The sequence below is a fragment of the Armigeres subalbatus genome, chromosome 2 (assembly GCF_024139115.2).
Source record: "Armigeres subalbatus isolate Guangzhou_Male chromosome 2, GZ_Asu_2, whole genome shotgun sequence".
Classification (NCBI taxonomy): Eukaryota; Metazoa; Arthropoda; class Insecta; order Diptera; family Culicidae; genus Armigeres; species Armigeres subalbatus.
The window spans coordinates 422,697,227-422,719,869 of NC_085140.1; the positions used below are offsets into that span (position 1 = coordinate 422,697,227).

The 22,643-nt window shown below is 38.5% G+C and overlaps 1 protein-coding gene across 1 annotated transcript in view; it reads right to left on the reverse strand.

Moving 5' to 3' along the window:
• LOC134217785 (uncharacterized) overlaps positions 1-22,643 on the reverse strand; it is a 244,528-nt gene that overhangs the window by 221,422 nt on the left and 463 nt on the right. The window lies entirely within an intron of this gene.

A 22,643-nucleotide genomic window follows, 5' to 3' on the forward strand; every position in this document is an offset into this window, starting at 1 on the left:
AGGAAGAATTTCCGGAAGAAATCCTGGAGGAACTCTCGTAAGAATTCTAGGATGAACTCCCAAAGGAACTTCCGTAAGAATTCCAGGAGGAACTCCTGGAAGAATTCTTAAAAGAAGCTCCCGGAGGAATTCCGAAAGAAATTCTCCGATGAACTTCTGGAGGAATTTGTAGATAAATGCCTAAAGAAATGCTAAATGATTTCCTGGAAGAAAGCCTGATTAGGAAGGAACTACTGGTGAAACTTCAGAGGAACATCTGGTGGAATACCCTAGAGGAAGAGAAAAATATTTCTGAAGGAACTCGAAATCCCATTTCCCGTGAAATTCCTGCCAAATATCGTCCAGGAATTCCCTGAAAGTTCCTGGAGGTATTATCGGAGTATTTCTTGGAAAAACTCCTGGAAGAACTCCCGGAGGAAATTCCACAAGCACTTCCGGAGGAATTCCCTAATGGAAGTCCTGAAATAATTCTTAGAGAAGTTCCTAAAGGAATTTCCGAAAAAATATCTGAAGGAATTCCCAGAAAATACCAGGAGGAATTAATGCAGAAATTCCCAGATGAAATCCTGAAAGTATTCCCAGATGAATTGCTGAAGAAAATCCCTGCGGATTGTTCCGAAGAAATTTCTGGAAGAACTCTTGGCAGATATCCGAGTAAATTCCGAGTGAAGTCCGGAAGGAATTCTAGTACACTTCCGCGGAAAATCTCCCGGAGAAATTCCTGAAGGAATTCCTGGAGAAGTACCTGAAGAAACTCCCGAAAAAATACCTGTAAGAATTTCTGGGGAAATACTTGGACGAATTCCAGGAGAAATTCATGAAGATATTTCTAGAGGATTTCTTGAAGGATATTCTGAAGTAATTGCGAAAAGAATTCCAGATTGGAATGCTAGATGATTTCGCTATTGAATGTTTGGAGGTATTCCCGGAAAATTTCCTGGAAGTAATCCCGGAGGAATTAAAGGAAGAGTTCCGAGAGGAATGCCCGGAGAAGTTCCTAGAAGAATTTCCGAAGGAATTTCTTATAGATTTACAAGTGAAATTATGGAGCTAAATCGGAGGATTTCCGTCATAAATTTTTGAAGAAACTTCTGGTAGAATTTTGGGAAGAAATTCCGTATGTATTCTTGACGGAACTCTCGAATGCATGCCTGAAGGAAATGCCGGATTCTTCCTGAAGAGAGAATAGCCGAAAAAATATCTAGAAGTAAATCTTGGAGAGAAGAAAAGAAATCTTCAAGGAATTTCCTCGTGAATTTCCTAAAAAAAATTAGTGGGGGGTTTCTAGATAAGGAGGAATTACAATTACATGAGAAGGATTTTCGAACGATTTTCAGAGGAATTTGTGGATAACTTTCCGGAGGAATTCAGAAGTTCTAAGGGGAGCTTCTAGAAGGATTTCAAGGAGATTTTTTTAGCCCGAAATGTTTCGAGTTGTTTTGAACTTTCATATATTATTGATCCTGGATGCCCTAATCTTTTGAATTTCAACCACCCATTTCTGTATATGATTGGATCGTAAAGTGCACATGTTTGAGGGAATTCATTTCAGTACCCGTTCAATCTTTCCACCCTGGCTACGCCCTTGGAAACGAAAGAAAAAAAGGAGGAGGGAAGAAGGAAGAAGTCAGAAGGAAGAAGTTCTCAGTTCACTTTACTCTTCCATATTTCACTTCTCACTTCCTACTTTTCATTACTCACTCCTCATCTCTCACTCTTCACTACTCATGTTCTAAGGTTAATTTTTCAATTAATCGGCCAAATAGCATTCGGCCAAACGACATTCGTCCAAATGGGGAGAAGGGTCGTTTGTCCGAAACCCATTCGGCCGAAAGCCATTTGGCCGAATACCATTATGCCGAACAAACCGTTAGTCATTTGGCCTAAAGGGTCATACGACCCAATGTGACATTTGGCCGAATTGGTTATTAAGCCGCATAAGACATTTGGCCGAACAGGACATTTGGCCGAAAGGGTCATACGGCCGAAAGGGACATTTTACCGAACATGTCCTTTAAAAAGTTGGAAATGAGGTGTGAGAAATGAGACGTCTCACTTCTCACTCCTCATTTCTCACATCTCGTTGTGAAAAGTGAGTAAGGAGACGTCTTACTACTCCCTTTTCACAGTGAGAAGTGACACGTCTCACTTTTCACACTCTATCACTCTTTTTCAAATGACCTATTGGGCCAAATGTTCTATATAGCCAAATGACTATATAGCCAGTGCTTACTATGTGCAGTAAAAAACATAATTAACATACACTTGAAAGTGCCTCGCGGATGCAAATCGGATTTTGTTCTATGCGATAAATTACTTTACTCGATAAAAACGTGTTCAGATTTGAGATAATTTATCATAGAATGTGCATAAATATTCAATGACCAAAATTCAACTGAATATTGATAGTCTACAGCCGACTATGAATGTGCCTGAAAGTGAGCTGACAAGTGAAGAAAGGTGGACGTCACCAAAAAATTTCGATTATTTTACATTCTGTCTACGGCCAATTGACCCTTTCGGCCCAATAACCATTTCGGCCAAATAACCCTTTCGGCCAAATGTCCTATTCGACCAAATGTCCTATTCGGCCAAAAGTCCTTTACGGCCAAATGACCTTTTCGGGCAAATGACTCTTTTGGCCAAATGACTTGCGGCCTAATTGTCTGTTTGGCCAAATGGTATATTCAGCCAAACAACTTTCGGCCTAGTGGTATTCGGCCATACGGCTTTTCCCCCATGCATTCTTAACCCGTAACCAGGGCTTTTTTTTACATTTTGAAAGCCATGTACACTGCAGTCGGTTTTTACGCGGGGGATACGTTCCGCGTAAATCCCAAAAACCGCGTAAAAAACGACTTCACTGAAAACCGATTTTTCGTGTGTTTTACGTGTTTTCCGCCCTTTTTGAAAAACCACGTAGATTTTTTTTTTAATCTTTGTAAATCCCTAAAACCAATTGACAGACAATTGCATAGTTTCTTTGTTGAGATCACCACGAAACTGCTTTAAACTTGAATTTTGGTCGACCATCTGGATTCCAAAATGGCGTCAAATATCGATTTTTCGATTCTGTTCATCCATCTCGATTAACCCATATTGCATGGTTTCATTATTGAGATTTGTACGAAGTTGTGATTTGGTCGGCCAAACTTGAATTTTGGTCGACCATCTTGGAATCCAACATGGCGTCAAATATCGATATAATAGTCGATATCGATTGATATTCATCCATATTGCATGATTTTATTGCTGAGATCCTCACGAAATAGCTATTAGCATTAATTTTAGTCCGCCATATTGAATTTTAAAATGACGTCAAAACCGATTTTTGATTTCTGTTCATCGATCTTGACCCATATTGCTGCATTGCAGCCAGCAGACTTTTGCGTGAAAGTATTGGTATCCCAACTAAAATATTCCGCATGATTTTTGTTTTACGAAGACTTTTTAACTTTACGAGTATTTCAAGTCATCCGGTTAGATTATTATTAATGAGGATGAGCATGAGCATGATGACCGTGTATTTCGTAGTTGCTACTCCGTGATCGACCAGAACAATCGCAATTGCACAGGGAACCAATGGATGGAAGCATGGGATTTGCTCTCCAACATCAATGTGCACAGTCCGAGAGCTTAAGTATTTTTGGATGGTCGATAACGGCGCTGGCCACGTCCTCACGGTCTTCGGGGATGGGAAGGAATTGATGATGCAGTCACTCGCCCACTGCAAGCCGAGTACACCACTGCACTCGCCACGAGTTCCTGCGGAATTTTATTGGAATCTGGGGTTAGGTTTTATGGCAGAGGTTCGTCTTGGTTAACGGGTTGCCAATGTGATAGTAATGAAAGGGCGGTGTATATTCTTATTGGATGCCGGAAACGAGCTCGTCTCGTCTCAATGTTTCAGAATTCAAAAAGTCCAACGCAGATGTTTAAGGTTCTTCAAGTTGTCCGAGACCCTCCTTAGCCTTGCGGTAAGACGCGCGGCTACAAAGCAAGACCATGCTGAGGGTGGCTGGGTTCGATTCCCGGTGCCGGTCTAGACAATTTTCGGATTGGAAATTGTCTCGACTTCCCTGGGCATAAAAGTATCATCGTGTTAGTCTCATGATATACGAATGCAAAAATGGTAACCTGGCTTAGAAACCTCGCAGTTAATAACTGTGGAAGTGCTTAATGAACACTAAGCTGCGAGGCGGCTCTATCCCAGTGTGGAGCTGTAATGCCAATAAGAAGAAGAAGAAGAAGAAGAAGTTGTCCGAGAGTTTTTTTTTATTTCTTTATTAAAGAGGCTTGCAGCCCTAGGCTGACTCACCTCTGGAGAGGGAGAACAAGATTGTCCGAGAGTTCTCCCTTCGCTGTATACCGGATAGAAGTGATGATCTAGGAATAAATATACTCCTCCTGGGGCAGGCAATATCATTATAAGAAGAAATTATCTCCCTCTTCAGCTTTTCCGAATAGACGCAATTTTTAAGAAGAAGTTATCTCCTGTTTCGCCTCATACCAAGCATACACGTTTTTTTAACGAAGGCATTAACTCTCACCGAGCCTTATCTCTCTATATCGCACTCAAAAAGAGATAAGATACCTAGGATCGGATGGGAAAAAAACTATTAACATGTAATAATGTAATTTAGGATAATTGCTAATGAATCTTAACCGAGAGTCGCCAAATGGCATTCCGAGAATGACCATTTGGACAATCAAAAAAAGTACTACTATCTAATGTAGTTTTGCAGATAGTTCACCACACAGATCACGATCCCTAAGATAAACCTCTCCTGACTACTGCTAACTCGGGAGAGTGCAGATGACTTCTTGGTTTTCATTCAATCGAGTTTCATTACATCAAATTCCTTCCCAATCCTCGGTTTATCAGCACTCGGACACGGCCGGCGCCAGTATTACCTTACACTGAATTGGATCACAAGTATTTACACACTGAAGATCACTAAGCTAAGGTATATAAATAAAATCTAATAGGTTGCAAAGTAACTAATAATTCTGATTCTGACCATATAACGTGTTGGTTTTTATTATGCGGGTTTGCAGAATCCTGTTGGGCTTTCCAATCAAACAATTTTGGGTTTTCAAACAAAATTGTTATGGGGATTTCGTACGGAGTGCTATAAGGTTTCCTAGTATCATTTTGGAATTCCGATCGGAGCGTTTTAGACTTCTGAACGGGATTCCTTTTGGGTTCCAAACAGAATTTTTTTAGAATTGCAAACGGAAAGATTGTTTGATTCCTTTCGAAAAACTAAAAAGATTCCATTCAGAAGCCCAAAATTAATCCATTCTGAAGCCCAAAATGATCCCGTTCGAAAACCTAAATAATTCCATTACGGTACACAAAAGATATCCGTTCGAATGGATTTCCGTACAGAATTATGTGAATTATGTGAAGTTTCTGAACGAAAATCTTTTGGGCTTTCGGAAGAAATCACTCTGGGCTTTCAAAAAAAATCTTTTTGGACTTCTGAACGGAATTCTGATGGGATTCTGAACAAAATCATTTTAGAATTCCGAACGGTCTTCCAAACGGAATCCTTTTGGACTTTCGAAAGAAATACTTCTGAACGGAATCTTTGTTCGCTTCTGGACAAGAGATTCCTATTACCGAAGCTCCAAAAGGATTTTTTTAGGAAGCGAATGGAAAACCCAAAAGAGTTCATCCTGAAAGCCAAAAAAGATCCGTTAAGAAAACCAGAAAATCTCGGTTTGTAAACCCAAAATAAGGTCTTTATCTTGATATCCGAACGAAATTGTTTGGGATTGTGGAAGGAATTCTATGAACACAACTTTTTTGGGCTTCCAAAACAGAATTCTTTTGGATTTCCGAACGGAACCTTTTTGGATTTCTGAACGAAATTATTTTGGACTTTACTTTCAAACGAATTCCTTTTAGACTTCCGAAAGAAAGGATAGGAAGATGGAAAAGCCATCAGGGCTTCTGAATGGATTTTTTTTCTGTACAAGGGATATCCTTTTGGGATTCCGAAGCCTAAAAAGATTTCGTTTGGAAGCCAAAAGGATTTTGAGCGCAAAAAGAGTTCCGTTCGGAAGCCCAAAAAAGTACGAAAGTCCAAAGGTTCTCCGTTTGTTAACCCAAAAGATGTCCGTTCCGTTCCTTAGGTTTCCAAATGGATTTATTCCTTCTGTGCCTCTCCTCCGAACCGAACTCTTTTGGACTTCCCAACGGATTTTTATTTGGAAAATCGCGTTAATATTGTCAATTTATGCTAATGTAACAACATACATATTGATAACATTATTCAGAGTTTTGTAGTGGAATATCTTCACTCGTCATAAGACGAGATAGTATTATCCCATTTATTTCCACCACTTGATTGTAACTTTACAGTAACTTCCAACATACGTATTTGTATCTCAATCTTACTTGTCTTCAGTATCTCATACTGGACTCGACTCACTAACTTTTTAATTATTGAGACCTCGATGTTCTACGTTGTTGAAAAGCAAGATTTTAAGACGCTCTAAAAATAATTAATCAAGATTTTTTATTAATTTTCTAATTTTTGTACCTTCTTAACTCCATACAGACAAATACAGACATTTTGCTGAGCTGAGATTGATACAGACTTATAAAAATTGTATCTGGCATCCCTGACCAGTAGACGACGCGTCTAAGTTCGTGATCGCAGCAAACGATGGTTGGCAGTAGCCCTCTGATTTAATAATTCGAATTATCAATACTCTTTGAAAGATAAAGCATTATTATGCATTTTTCCCGTTTGGCAAGTTTTATTCAGTTAGGAAAATTTAATTCATCCAGTAACCATATGCCAACTGATATAAAAATCATCACATATGAATACGCAAAAAAAAACTCCACTCCAAAAAAGCTAACGAATTGTTTACCAAAGGCAGAGAATGTGGTGGTGGAATGGAAAGCAGAAGGCTGAAAAAAAAGCACTCAGTTGAGCAATTTTTTTTCTCTTCCACTAGATTAATCCAAGTGAATTTGTTTTACGGTCCCGGAGCTGCTCAATCCATCGTCCTCGTCATCGTCGCTGGCTGGCTGGGTGTCTGCGTTCCATCATGGGGTTTGCATCTCTGTCTCTCTCGAAACAAACAAACAATCCGACGCAAAAGTTGGAAAATACGTCAGGACAGATAAGCAAATAAACCGGGGTGAAATATAATTTGACGATTGGTAAATGGTTCAGGAAAAACAGAAGGGCGCCAAAATATGGCGATGCGGAAAATAAAACAAAATATATACATAGGAATAGCGATCACGTTTGAAGCGAAAAATGATGGATGATGTTTTAATTTTCCTATTCTGAGACATTTAGCTTCCGAACAATGAAAAATGTCTTCGAAAAGGGAGAAGCAACAGCAAATGATGTTGTTGCTGATGGGGAAAACGATGATTGGATGCCATCTCCGGGGATTATACAAGAAGCGGATTGAATGCGCTTCATTGATGAGAATACAGATGGGAATTACAATCCGATGAGATCACCAAGTTGTTTTGTAGGAGAGTTTGGCAAAAAAAAAGTAGAGCTATGCAAATTTGTATCAAATTCTCAATATTCCAATGTTTAATCAACTATAAGTAGAAAAATGTAGTTAGTCGTCTTCATTGTATTGTGTTTGAATCGCATCAGATCCAAATAAGGGAGGGATCATACTTTTGAAGACATGCCGCTAAACACGCTGCAACAGATTTTATCGAAAAAGGAAATATTTCCAAAATAAACTAAATGGTGCTTGTTTGTACCTCTCCTCCTATATGAAAACAAGCGGAAACATAACCACAGCTTCAAGATGAAAATTTAAATCGTAAATCTGGGCATTATCGCGTGCTTTTTCATTGGATTACTCGGAGGCGTTCATTCGTTTAGTCCGACTTGTGCAGATTAGTCCGCTCTCGACTTATTTGTGATTATTATTACGTTCTACTTCCTACCCGGAATCAACAAAATAAATTATTTCCGTTTGAAGCGGAAGCAATCGTCAGCAATTCGCATTTATTTGTACGGCATGCAATGCCTGCAATCGTTGGACGACATGCTGTCTGTTTTTTGGAATCCAGGAATCAGCACGGCCGGATCTGCGCTCTCGTCCAGTCAGTGTAATCAAATAGAATGAATTTAAATAAATTCAATTGCAGTTTGTCAATCATGGTCCAATGCTATAGTTGATGTGTCGATGGTTGAAATCCGAGCGATGCATCTAGCAGAGAGTGAAGCGAGAATCTATTTTCGATCTACATGGTGACTTAATAAATTATGTCTAATAACTATTTAACATTACATCGTTTTCCCTGTCGTTATACTACGATTGAACTAGATTGAAATTGAAGAAGTTGATTATAGCATGAATTTAAAGTTCTTAAAAAAATATTGATATAAACTATCTGACACAACAACATGAGTCTCCATCAAAATTGGTATTCTGGTTGATTTTTTTAACATTCACGATGAATTTTTTGATTTAGTTCCAAAATTATGTGTTTTTCTCGTTCTTTTTTAGTCTTGTGGAAATTCGCGCCTAGTTTTCTAAAAGCTGTATGTTTATTTCTGTGTATGTCTATAATTTTCATTATTTTTCAATATTCCATCACAGCAGACTAGATTAACTTAATGATTGGAGTTATCAAATATCAGAAGACATTTCTTTTAATAAATTTAACATTTATTGATTTTTTCCACAAGCTTTGAAATTTTCATCATTAAGTGAGTCATTTTGTTTTATTTTCAACATTTTCATATTTCCATATTCAATAACATCTTTTATGGGCGTACGTTCCACCACTGTAGGAAAGGAAAATGTTGTCGAAGCCAGGAGAGGAGAACTGTTTCATCTGGAACCTTAAACAAAAGAAAACTTACGCCTCCATTATAGAAGGAAGAACACTGGATCATCCTATAATTTGAAGCCTCAATTGCCATTTTGTTCGAAGAGCTAAACTCGGGAATGGCTTACAGTTGCTAGATAAATTTATTGTTATTGCCTCTTGGTCTGGAATCACAAACACTCGCAACACCAACAGAAACAACAATCAACGATTGGAAAACCGGAAGCTATCTTTTGTTTGTCTTTTCGCACCTTGATCTGCTTATTTCATCCTGTTTGTGCTATGCCAAGCCATCACGTGCCCCGACTACCGTCGTCGCTTCGTCGCTGTCGTCGCACAATAGGAAAAAGGAGGTATTTTTGGCCAAAATTATGAATCCTGCAATAAATGGTGGTATTAATCATAAAAACATAGATAGAAACGAAAAATATTTTGTTCGAGCCTTTAATGGGGTATGGGACCAATTTTTGGCATAGTATCGATTTTAGTCATATTCTACAAAACCAACGGAATTTTGTCACTTTTTTTGGCTTGCAATAACCCCGCTTGATGCTGGATAAAATACTACTGGTCATATAAAGGGTTTTACTGTATATTCGTGTCACAGACAAATGGACGCAACACAGTTTTCCTAAAATGATCAAAAAGCACTATTAGCTTCTGGTGTTGAAAATTCACTGAATAAAACTTATTAAACCAGCAAAGGAGAGTAGAACAGATTCAATTAGCGTCATATTCTGACATCAACGAAATGGAATTTCATTTATTTGATATTTCCATAAGATTTCTTTCATAAATATAAAAACGTATTGTGACAAGGAGTTATTTAACACACTACTCATCCACCACTTTATGACACGTTATGGTTAAATCTATAATTCGCTTCTATTATGTAGAAAGGTCAAAATTGTAAATTTTGAACCCCTTCCCTTCTACTGCGTGACGCTTTTTATGTGTTAGTTGATTTTTTCTTGAATTAGGCGCAACGTTAAGACATAACCCTCCCCCTTCAAATGTTATGTAAATTGTGTTCGTCACCATTTTCAATTGAAGTGGCATTATTGAGTAACTCAGATGAAAATTGAAAAAGAAGAAGTTTACCAAAACACCTGATTAATCCCCCTAGCGGTAATGTTATCTTTCTCGTACATTATAAGAAAATGTATTTTGGCCATAACTTTTGAGCCCATAGTCCGATCCAGCCTATTTCTAATAGGGAGCAATGGAACAACGTTCTCTGACGAATGAAACTCGTTGCGAGTAAATCGGTTGAGTGTAAGTGCCTAAAAAATAGTTAAGATAATTTTTGCTCTCACACATACAGACATTAACATACACGTACACACAGACATCACCTCAATTCGTCGAACTGAGACGATCGGTATACAACACTATGAGTGTTTGGTCGTTCTTTTTAATGCTTTTGGAGCTTCTACGTATACTTAGTACACGAGAAAGGCAAAAATAGGCATTTTAAAAAAATCATGTATCTTACAAAGTTGTGAATTCGAGCAGAATTTTATTCATGGTCCTCAAAGCTTAAACGTTCAAAAGTATAGTGCATGATGTTTTACTGCGGGGTATTGCGGGGTACCAAACTGTTTTGTTCGTTAAAAACTGCGTAAAATATGCTTTCACAAAACTACTTAAAACTAAATTCTGGACGGAGCTATTATTACATTATCAAGCCTATTGCATAGATCTGTTTAAGAGCTTTGTAACGATATATAAATATGTTACTTTTGAGACGAAAATATGGCGAAACAGTCCGTTTTCCCAAAAACGTAAAATTATATTTCTAGGAGGGGCTAGTTTGAACGCCCCCCACCCCTCCCAAAAAAATCTAAAAAATAAAAACCGTCCTGATTATAAAAATATAGGTTATAAGCTGTGTATTCATCACATTTTACTCGCTCAAATCGAAAATTGGCCTTTTGGTAGTTTTGGCCACTCCTTTATATGCTGTCCTATTGTGCGTCGTCGACGGTTCTTACACTTCATATCAGACAGAGTATTAATGCCAGCAAGGTCCCAAAGCTGCCAGTCGTTCCGAGCCAAAAGTTACGCCATAGATCTACCTATTCATACCTATTCTGCAGCGTTCCGCATCGATGGGAGATTTTGAGACTTTCTGTTCGATCATCAAGCAGCGATGAAGCTGCCGCACCGGCGAAATGCGAGAAAACTTTTTTCGCCATTGGGGAGTTGTTGTCGGCCGTGCGGGAATTGTGTACCGACTGAGTTTCCATTTTCCACGATTCAGCCTGTTTTGAGCTAATCAAGGGAGGAGAAATGACACTCTGCTGAACTTTATTGTGACTGTTGGGTTCTGATACCTGCAATCGCTGCGCAAACCAATTTAAGATGTCCTTTAAAGATGTAACATCTCCTTTAATCAGTGGAAATTAGATTTACTACTTCAAACTAAATTCAACAACAAATATGCATATCTATATCAGATATTATTGGTTAGGAATATTTTGTCCCTTCATAAATTTGGAAATCAGTAATAATGCAAATGTTAGGGTGGATTACAGCAAATGGAAGGATGAATCGAACTGATGGTGATGATGCCAAAAGTATACTCCTATGCACTTATACTCCTATAGGAGTGGTGTACCAAAACATATCAAAATGTTCTGCAGTTTGACGAATGCTTTGTTAAGAATAGTATATAAAAACCCTGTTCAATCCAATTAGCGGTACTGTTGTCTTTCTCGTAGATTATAAAAATAGTATTTAGGTCATAGCCAGTGTGGTAGCGTGAGGTTAGCCGGGTTCAAGAGTACAGAATTCTCAAACCGTGTGGATTTTGCAATGACATTTTGCTACCAGACATCCCATACTGCAAAAGATATTCCGGACAACGACAATAACGACACTTCTTTGCAATCTTTCTCTGTAGTTTATAATCTCTTTTGTCGCTATCTGACGATTTTGATAGACAGGGGCAACCGCATATGTAGTAGGATTTTGACAATTAAATATTTACTATCAAACCAGAGTTTATTTTCTTCTTGGTCCTCCTTTTCTTTTCTATCTATGTTTTTATGATGAATACCACCATTTATTGCAGGATTCATAATGATGATGATGATACTACCATCTATTGTAGCAAGGCACCTGCCGATAGCACTGGCCATATCTAACAAACGATTTGATCATGATTATACTATTGTTTGTATTTCATTAAATTCCTGCATGAATGGCCAAAAATGGGTGGGGTGGTTCCACAATCAAAGACACATGCGAAGCCACGGGATAAATACAGAATCTCTTTCCAGAAGAAAGTTCGTACATACAATAATATAATCTAGTCCTCTTTTCCCATATTGACCCAATAGATGGGGAGAAGAGCCCGCCCTTTATCCACGAGATGTTAACAATAGGAAGTTGGCGATTCCACTCTTCTATCCAAATCGCTTCAATCGGGTGCCCTGATGGTTTTTTTATATAAGCATATAGTTTCAAATAGATGTAATGTAAAATGATAATATATGCAATGGAATTTTCTCACCAAAAAATCGAAATCTTTTCTTCATCACCAGTATTGTTCAGAAGAATATTTCGGTGAAACTGGCAACACTGAAGGAGTGGAAATTGGAAGAAAAGTGATGAGTGTTGGGAAGATTGTCCTTCGGAAAAATACGGAGAATACTATAATGTAAGAAATATTTTGTAATTAGTAATTAGTTTGATTATATTTAATGGAATAAATTTACAGCATTGAAGCTGGTCGAAGAATTCCTGCTGTCAATAAGTGTTCTGCCGTGAAAGACTACACCCAACAAGTATGTTTTGAAACCAATTGTTACTAGGAAATGGAAAACCATCCGTCGAAGAATATTCTGGTTAAAATCAGGGAAACGAACCCATTTCCTTTGATTGATTGGTTGAACAACATAATTCTAAATGCTGAAAAGATGATATGAGAAGATAGAAGGCAGTATCAAATATAATAACATGAGTGTTTATGTTTAAAATCAAATTTGAATGTATAATTTATATATATATATATATATATTTTTTTCTGAAAACTAAACATTTTTTTGCCAAAAAAAAAAATTTTATATAAAGGCGATACAAATATTAAAAATCCATTTTGTCTCCCTTCCCCTCGGATTTTTTTGCCAAAAAATAATATTTTGAGGGGGCAACAAAATAAAATTCGGATATATTTGAGGATTTTCAAAACATTCTTTAACAAATCCGAGGAGTTTTTTTTATTTTTTTCATTTTATTATTTATTTTTTATTATCCCCCCCTTGACCTTTCGGAGACCAGTAGGACAAAAAGTCAATTAAATATTTGTAACGGCCTAAACAGCTGCGATTTTTTCTGATTGTGTGAAACCATATGGTTATTTCAATGTTAGCTAAGGTCACCAGGCTTCCATTGATGTTCATATCATTACATAATATTGATTTGAAAAATGTTATAAGCAAAAAACGCTAGTAGCTCCACAAACGGAGACACCCCCTGCTATTTTTTTTTTCTAAATAATAGGCAACAACATGCATTCAAACTATGGAAAAACATACTTTTTGCACTTATAATTTCATCTAACTCGAGAAGAATGTCACTTCGTTCGACGGTAATTTGATATGTAATTTAAAGCAATGTAAACTGAAAAAAAATGTCAAGCCATAGACGATTATTAAAGACACTGATATTCTAATATTGTCACTTCTTTTTCAGCATTAACTTCTGTTTAAATAGACACACACTGGTATAGTTCAATGTAAATGTTAATGATAAACCGAAAGTAATACTCACCTTCCAGAGTCTCAACGGCACTTACCACCCACCAAGCCTCCCACTCACTGTGTACGTCAAGTATATTTTTATGATCTGCATCTGCATCATCTGCTGATGAAGGTAGATACCATCATCCAAAACACAAAATAGTAGTCATAATCCACTATAGGCTCGAAATCTGCTAATGAATGCTTCACATACCTTCCTCATGATTCCTGTTAAATTAGCTTGAATTAAACTTATTAGAATCTTGAATTTGAATTCGGAAAAACTTTGAATCTACCATCGGGTAAAAATTAGAGGCATCATTGTTGTACCCGAAAGTAAGGCAGAAGGCTTTACGACCTTCACACCGTCTTCCGGAACAGAACGTCGTCGGAACAGAACTTGAGCTGCCAGTGATGTTGAACTTGCTGATTGACTGGTGTGCAGGCTGCATTCTTCGAAAAATCTACCATTTCGACAGGGAATCCGTTGTTGATGTCTTCTAGCAGCATCTCTCCAAAGGGTACCCAAAAGTTGAGGTTCATGAATCTTTTGGAAATTGGAGTTTGATTTTTTTTCACAAAAAACGAGAAAAAAATGACGCATGATGAAATTTTTGCATCCGATTTTTTTCGCGTCCTACTTTGATCTCTGTATTTCTTCAAACTCCTGTATGATGATGATGATGATGATGATACTACCATCTATTGTAGCAAGGCACCTGCCGATAGCACTGGCCATGTCTGACAAACGATTTGATCATGATTATACTATTGTATGTATTTCATCAAACTCCTGTGTGAAGGGCCAAAAATGAGTGGGGTGGTACCATAAGCAGAAACACTTATGCGAATCCACGGAATCAATATAGAATCTCCTTCCAGAAGAAAGATCGTACATACAGTAATATTATCTAGCCCTCGTTTCCCAGATTGACCCAATAGATGGGGAGAAGAGCCCGCCCTTTATCCACGAGATGTTAATAACAGGAAGTTGGCGATTTCACACTTCCTATACAAATCGCTTCAATCGGGTGCCCTGATGGTTATTTTTTTATATGGTATACTAGCTGCATGTATGCGGGCTTGGTAGTCATATGACTACTGCTTCTGCCTCATACGCAGGAGGTCGTGGGTTCAATCCCCAGGTCCGTTCCATTCTCCTACTTTGTATCTTTCTCTTTATTTCTCATGTTCTAGCAATCGCTAGAACTGGAAATGGACTTCCATACAGTTTCCATTACTTTTCCTATACCTTCAACTTGAGTATTCTAACAGTAATCTGCTAGAATTGGAAATGAACTTATAGAGCTCGTTTCCTACATCCAATTAGAAATTCCATCAGTTACCTTCTCCTATCTACCACATTGGCAGTTCGTTAACCAAGACGGACCTCTGCCTCTCCAACCTAACCCAGAAATTCCAACAAATTCCGCATGAACTCGTGGCAAGTGCAGAGGTATATTCGGCTTGCAGTGGGCGAGTGATTGCATCATCATTTCCTCCCCCTTCGCTACATTGACTTGCATTCTGACGTGGCAGGCGTCAGTACGACCTAACAAATGAGATCACCAGTACTTGTACATTGAAGATGTGTGCTAGTCCCAAGCAAACATCTGTTGGTTCCCTGTGCAAGAACAGCTGATCTGGTCATAATGGAGTAGCAACTACGAGCAGTCAATCAAGCTCAAGCTCAACTTGATGGTGTTACTATACACGAGGCTGAGAGCAGTTGAATGAAATGAACGGAATAAAATATTTAGATTATTGCTGGATTTCCTAATGTTTCTTGAAAGGTCAATATCATAACGCTGGTTCTTCTTTAGTTTAACACTAGCTTTATGTACCCGGCCTTGCTCGGAATTGCCAGTTTGGTTTGCAGTTTTTTTTACAATCGGAAATGATAAAACCAATTGGTCAACAGGGTAATTGTGTTTACTTATTCATACTTTATCATTTGATTGAAAGAAAGGTTTTGGAAACATTGACTGATTTTGAAGAAGGGATTTCAAACCCACGGATAGGCCAACGTCTATTTCTAAAGAAGGAAAAACATTCATCGATGCCATATTCCGGGCAACGCATATTTTTAAAGAAGGGATCACACCCACCATTCAGAAGGAAACACATTAATCATTGCTTTTCACTGGGCATACCATTATTCCGATGAACAATAATTATCATTGTTTTATACCCAGCAAATGCTTGCTTTCTATGCAAGATTTTTCTGATGCTGTTCATAATTATCCCAAATGTCCTTCATGTCGAATGACCTTAGGCCAAATAGTGTTATGTTAATGGCCTGCTTCATTCAGGGATATGTCATTTTCAGCGAAATGTCATATTCTGGGATATGTGTATAGCGAAGTATCGTTTTCGGGAAATATCATTTTTGGGGAAATGTTATTACCTGGAAAATGTTATTGTCGAGGATTTGCTGTTTTTAAGGAATTCGGGCAATTTGTTTTCGGAGCATTGTACAATGTCAAAGAACCTCGGATGTTCTAAATAAAGGGATTATGAATTAAGTCGTTTTCTAAACAATACCCAATCCCAATACATTCCATCCCAAAAGTCCCTTCCAGCATCTCTATAATATTTTCCTTTGGGTAGGTATTACGTGTTTGGTTTGAATTGACCTATGCGATAAAAAGGTATTCTAAACTGTTCGTTTAATGAATATACCCTCTCTCTCATTAAGCTATGGCACTCCTACCCAGTCTGATATAGACAGATAATATGGGTTCCAAATTTAGTGGACATCGATAAATGGGTTTAGAAGTCATGCTGAATTGATTGATAACTAAACAATACCCCTCTATCACACCCTCCCCCTTTTAAAATTACTTAACCACATCCACTAAAATCGCTTCCTTAGGACACACAATATTTTGTACAAATTTGGTTTAAATCGGTCATAAGGCTCAGGATTTACATTGAGTTGATCGATTGCTAAACAATACCCCTCCCCCCACCCTCCCTCTTTTGTGAAGAGCATCCCTAACCTCCTATCGTCGCCTCCTTATGACAAAGAATTTGTGTTCCGAATATGATTGAAATCGGTCAAGGGGTTCAGAATTTTCACTGAGTTGATTGATAACTAAGCAATACCCCTCCCTCCACACTCTCCCTCTTTTCCAAAGAGCATGCTTAACCCCCTATCGTCGTCTCCTTAAGAAAAAGAATTTATGTTCCAAATTTGGTTGAAATCGGCCAAGGGGTTCAGAATTTACACTGAGTTGAAACTGAACAATACCCCTCCCCCCAAACCCTCTCCCTTTTCCAAAGAGCACGCTTAACACCTATCTTCCCCTTCTTAAGATAAAGAAATTTGTGTTCCAAATTTGGTCGAAATCGGCCTAGGGGTTCAGAATTTACACTGCATGGATCGATAATTAGGCAATACCCCTCCCCCATACCCTCCCCCTTTTCCAAAGAGCATGCTCAACCCCCTATCGTCCCCTCCTTAAGATAAAGAATTTGTGTTCCAAATTTGGTTGAAATCGGCCAAGGGGTTCAGAATTTACACTGAGTTGATCGATAACTAAGCAATACCCCTCCCTTCACATCCTCCCCCTTTTCCAAAGAGCATGCTTAACCCCCCTATCGTTCCCTCTGTTAGATAAAGAATTTGTGTTTCAAATTTGGTTGAAATCGGTCAAGGGGTTCAGAATTTACACTGAGTTGATCGATAACTAAGCAATACCCCTCCCCCCACACCCTCCCCCTTTTCCAAAGAGCATGCTCAACCACCCTATCGTTCCCTCTGTAAGATAAAGTATATGTGTTCCAAATTTGGTTGAAATCGGCCAAGGGGTTCAGAATTTTCACTGAGTTGATCGATAACTAAGCAATACCCCTCCCCTCACACCCTCCCCCTTTTCCAAAGAGCATGCCTAACCCCCCTATCGTCGTCTCCTTAAGATAAAGAATGTGTGTTCCAAATTTGGTTAAAATCGGTAAATGGGTTCAGAAGTTATGCTGGAACATACATACAAACATACATACAAACATACAAACATTGAGTTTTATATATATATATATATATATAAAGAAGAAAAGATAGAAGATAGAAGATAGATAGATAGATTAACATAACTTCGATCTTCTGCGATTGTAAACAACGATATTAAGACAAGTTTATTTTGTAGTTCAGTTTTTAAAGGAACTATATAGTTTCTCAAATGCAACAAGGTAAATGTTCAACTTCGTCTTCCGCAAATAATATAGGAAACCATTGCGTCATATGCTTAAGGATTTTGGTTTTGCCTTTTTGATGTAAATTATGTCAAAGGGGAAAGCTCGGATACATGCACAATAGGACAGCCCCATATAAAGGAGTGGCCAAAATTACCAAAAGGCCAATTTTCGATTTAAGCGTGACCTATGTTTTTAGTATCAGGGCGGTTTGTTATTTTTTTTTAGATTTTTTAGGGAAGGGTGGGGTCGTTCCAAGTGCCCCTCCTAGAAATAACATTTTTGCGATTTTTTTAAGAAAACCGGCAGCTTTTCCATATTATTGTCTCAAAAGTAACATATTTATATATCGTTAAAAGCTATTAAACAGATCTATGCAAAAGGCTATATAATGTAATAATAGCCCCTTCCAGAATTTAATTTTAAGTAGTTTTGTAAAAACATATTTTACGCAATATTTAACGAACAAAACAGTTTGGTACTACGCAATAAAACAACATGCACTTCACTATTGAACTCTTAAGCTTTGAGGACCTTGAATAAAATTCTGCCTAAATTCGCCATTTTGTAAAATACATGAATTTTTTACATAGAAGCTATATGGGTGTGTGAATGTCTGTATGTGTGTGAACAAAAATATTCTTAACACTTTTTTAGGCACCTACCCTGAACCGATTTACTCGCAACAAGCTTTATTCGTCAGGGAATGTTGTTCCATTATTCCTTATTGAAAGTAGGCTGGATCGGACTATGAGCACAAAAGTTATGACCAAAATACATTTTCTCATAATGCACGAGAAAGACAACATTACCGTTTGGAGGATTATTCAGGTTTTACGTTAAACTTTTTTTTTCAATTTTCATCTAAGTTACTCAATAATGCCACTTTAAGGTGATTATACAATCAAGCCATGTGGTGAATTTCAAATTCACCACACGATTTTCTACTCCTATCATCAAAAGATCAAATCTAGCGTAATAATTTTCGTACAATGCTGAAATTGAAGTCGATTGTTTAGCACAAGTAAGCAAACGATCTACGAATGTTCCATCCCCATGGACATTGTGGTTCTCTCAATTCGTGCTCTTGAAAAATCACAAGAAAAAGCACGTGGTTTCCAAGATGGCCGATTTGTGGCTTTGTTGTATAACCACCTTAATTGAATTTGGCGACGAGGGTTGTGGAGTGGATGTTTGGGTGGAGGGTTATATCTTAACGTTGCGCCTCATTCAAGAAAAAAAAATCATCTATCATATAAAAAGCGTTACGCAGTGAAAAGGGAAGGCGTTCAAAATTTATAATTTTGACATTACCACATAATAAAAGCGAATTATAGATTTAACCATAACGTGTTGGATGAATAGTGTGCTGAACAACTCCTTGCCACAATGCCTGTTTATAATTATATAAGAAATCGTAATGAAATTTCAAATAAATAAAATTCCAGTTCGTTGATGTCACAATATAACGCTGATTGAATCTGTTCTACCTTCCTTTGTTAGTTTAATGAGTTCTACACAGTGAATTTCAACACCAGAATCTAAAAGAGCTTTTTTGATCGTTTTAGGAAATCTGTGTTGCGTCCATTTTTCTGTGACACGAATATACCGTTAAACCTTTATAAGACCATTAGTATTTTATCCATCGTCAAACTATTGAAGCTTTGAATTCTTCACGCACGACACATACTTCAGAACCAATCAATCCCGTTCATGCATCCCCAACACGGACGCCATATTAATGTAAGGTACGGCACCCTTTGGCCTACCGCAAGCCGTGTCTTGCGCGAGTACGTCATTTTCGTTCTAGATTTCACGGCGAGCGATTCGCTCAGCTGGAACGTGGATCCTTCTGGAAGCGGTCCCAGTAACAACGGCTTGGTGACGTTGACGGAAGAATTTTTTTCGCTTCGGTGTCATCTATGGCGGTCGTGGCAGCAACAGTGTTTGAATTTACGAAAAGATTTCCCCTTATACTACTACGCTACAGACGACAGTGCGGCAATTTTTTTGTTGCTGCAGCCACCGCCGACAGCTCTGACGCTGCTGGGAACGCTATCGACGCAATGATCGGCACTTTCAAATTTTAAGAAAAATCAACTATGTTCCGTTCATAGTGGGGGTCATGAAAAGAAGCGATATACGCGGTTCGATGCGCTTTCACTACCATTGACAGCAACAAACGATTCTCCGAATCTGAAGAGAAAATTCAACCTTTAACCGTTGAATAGCTATAGACGCTACCGCGGTTAATAGATTTTCTATAACAACCTCCGTCGATGGCCATCACTGATGCCTTTGGGATCGCTAACAACGCAGATAAATCTGTGACGGCCGTCATCAGAGAGATGCAACAGAAAAATATACCCAAGGATGCGCCTTTCCAAATATTAAGCACAATCTAGCTATAAAGTTTCACTGTCCAACGCAAAATGGTTACAGACGCTACACCGCGGCGATTAAATTTACTGCCGAAGCCACCGCCGACGGCCATCACTGATGCTACCACAATAGTAATCCCAAATGTTCTGTTCCTGTAAATCAGTGGTGCTCAGCACTTTGGGCGTTTTTTTCCTCAATTTGCTTCTCACTCAATAAATATGAACTTCGACCATACAAATTGGTACTTTGTCGAAAGCTTTCAAATCTATCTGCTAAGGGTAATAAAATGGATATTGGTGATAAATTCACTCCGTACGAAACGATCAAAGCAAAACAAAGGTGCAGCCCACGGGCCGCAGTGTAATTTTACTTTGGTCAAGTCGTACGGAGAGTTTTCGACACCAATATTCGTTTTAATACCCTCAGCTGATAGATATATTTCTCTTCTTCATTGTGTAAATAATATTCGTCACACATTCATTGTCTTCCATTTGAAATGCTGATCCTGAAAAGGACTGGTTTATGTTCCTCGATACAGATCTGCTGACGATTGTTGCGATAGCCACTTGATGATTCACCACGATTTAAAGAAAATTCCACTTGAGTACTGCTGATGAAGGCCACGCGACGATGATTTTTCAGCAACACGCCGATGCCGATGCTGGAACCGCAATCCGTCGTACGCAACAGACTCGGACCACTGCTACTGATGCCTATGCAGGAACCGTTCTCCGTGGAATCTCGGACAAAATGGCTCGCGCGCGGGAGAGCTGCTGTGAGCTCATTAGCTCCTATGGGTGCAAATTTTATGTGCACTCATTACAATTAACGAATGGGCGGAGCTAATGAGCTTACTTCATTAGATACAAGAAGGCAGCTTTTCCGCGCGCGCGAACCATTTAGTTCGAGATTTCGCAGAGAACGGTCCAAAGCGTTCCCAGCATTTCAACCAGCAACCAAGCCGATTAGTTTGAGATTCTTCGGAAAGCGGTCCCAGCATCGATATCAGTGGTGTTCTCTCGCGTAATTGGCGGTTGTTGCAAATCCGATTTTCTGTAAATAATCGTGCAGCCTTTGTCAGCAAGATCGGTGGGAGCAATACTAAAGCGAAATTTGCTCGCGTACTGAGAGTGATTGCAAAGGCATCACTTTATGAAGAAGAAGGTTTTGTTTACCATATTGGAAACTATCAGTGGTGAGTGGAAAGGGGCATTGAGAGAATTTTTTGCCAGTTGCGGCCGTCGCCGGTGACAGCAAATTTGTGCAAGTGCAATGTTCTCTCTCATTTTCCACTCCCTGCCGATAATCCCGCTTTACTACAATTTTGAAAGCACTGCCGATGCTGATGACGACCGCACGATGATTTCCAGCAAAACCGCAAACGCGCGCGAGAAAGCAGCTTTCTGAATTGACTTGAGACGATGTCTTCGCCGGTAGCGGTCCAAGTAACATCTGTGATGGCCGTCGGCGGTGGTTGAAGAAAATGTTTATGCTGAGAACAGATTACGATCTGTTTGTAATGTAAGTATGTTACATTTCGCATTATTTATTTCGCATTATTTTTGGTTAAAATTTTGCGATTGTGTCATGTATACAAACTAATATTTTTGTTTTGTACACAACCCATCTAGTTTTTTTTATGAGAGAGGAAGGGTAATGTGGGTTTGAGTGTGATTATATATTAACACCTCAGCGTGTTAATCGGTGAGCAGCAAGCCATGGCTTGGCCTCTTCTAGTCTGAAATCCGTGGCATACACACGCACTCACGGACAGTTAATCATTATCAGACAATCATGATTTCAATTTTCATGTGAAAACTTTTCACGTGAAAACAGTAGGCGAGTTGTCGCCGGCGACAACTTCTCAAATTTTGTACTCAAACGATAATAAACGCAGAATTTTCATTCAATCATTAATCTTCACTCACATCAGCTAATTGTCAACAGTCCCGTTATAACTTCTATTTGGCGTTATGGTTGCATGGAAGTAAGGAAAAAGAATTCAAAATGAAACGGTAAATTCAAATCAAGATACAATTTTCAAACGATTATTATTCGCTGGCGAGTTTTTATCACTTGATAATTTAAAAGTAAAATCGCGGGTGAGTTTGATCAAGTCGAGTCAAGTACGAGACACCGAAGACGGCCTTACTGTTGAGGTCGAAATACGTATCTGTCAAGATACAATTAAGTGGTGGAATTAAATGGGATTGTATAAACTCATCTTATGACAAGTGAAAATTTGATGTTTCCCATCCCTGCTCACGGAGAGCTGCTGTCATCACATTTCACTCCGGCCATTTGGGGTCACACACTTACTATGATAAACTCAGCACATTTTGGAACATAAGACGTGTGTGAACCATTTTGGACTTTGATTGACTGATAATTCTTTTTGTAGGCTTAACGAAGGCCGTTCCTAAATGGTCAATATAATTTATTCTACGATATTCATTGAGGTGTATCCAAATATAGTATATGAGCAAATC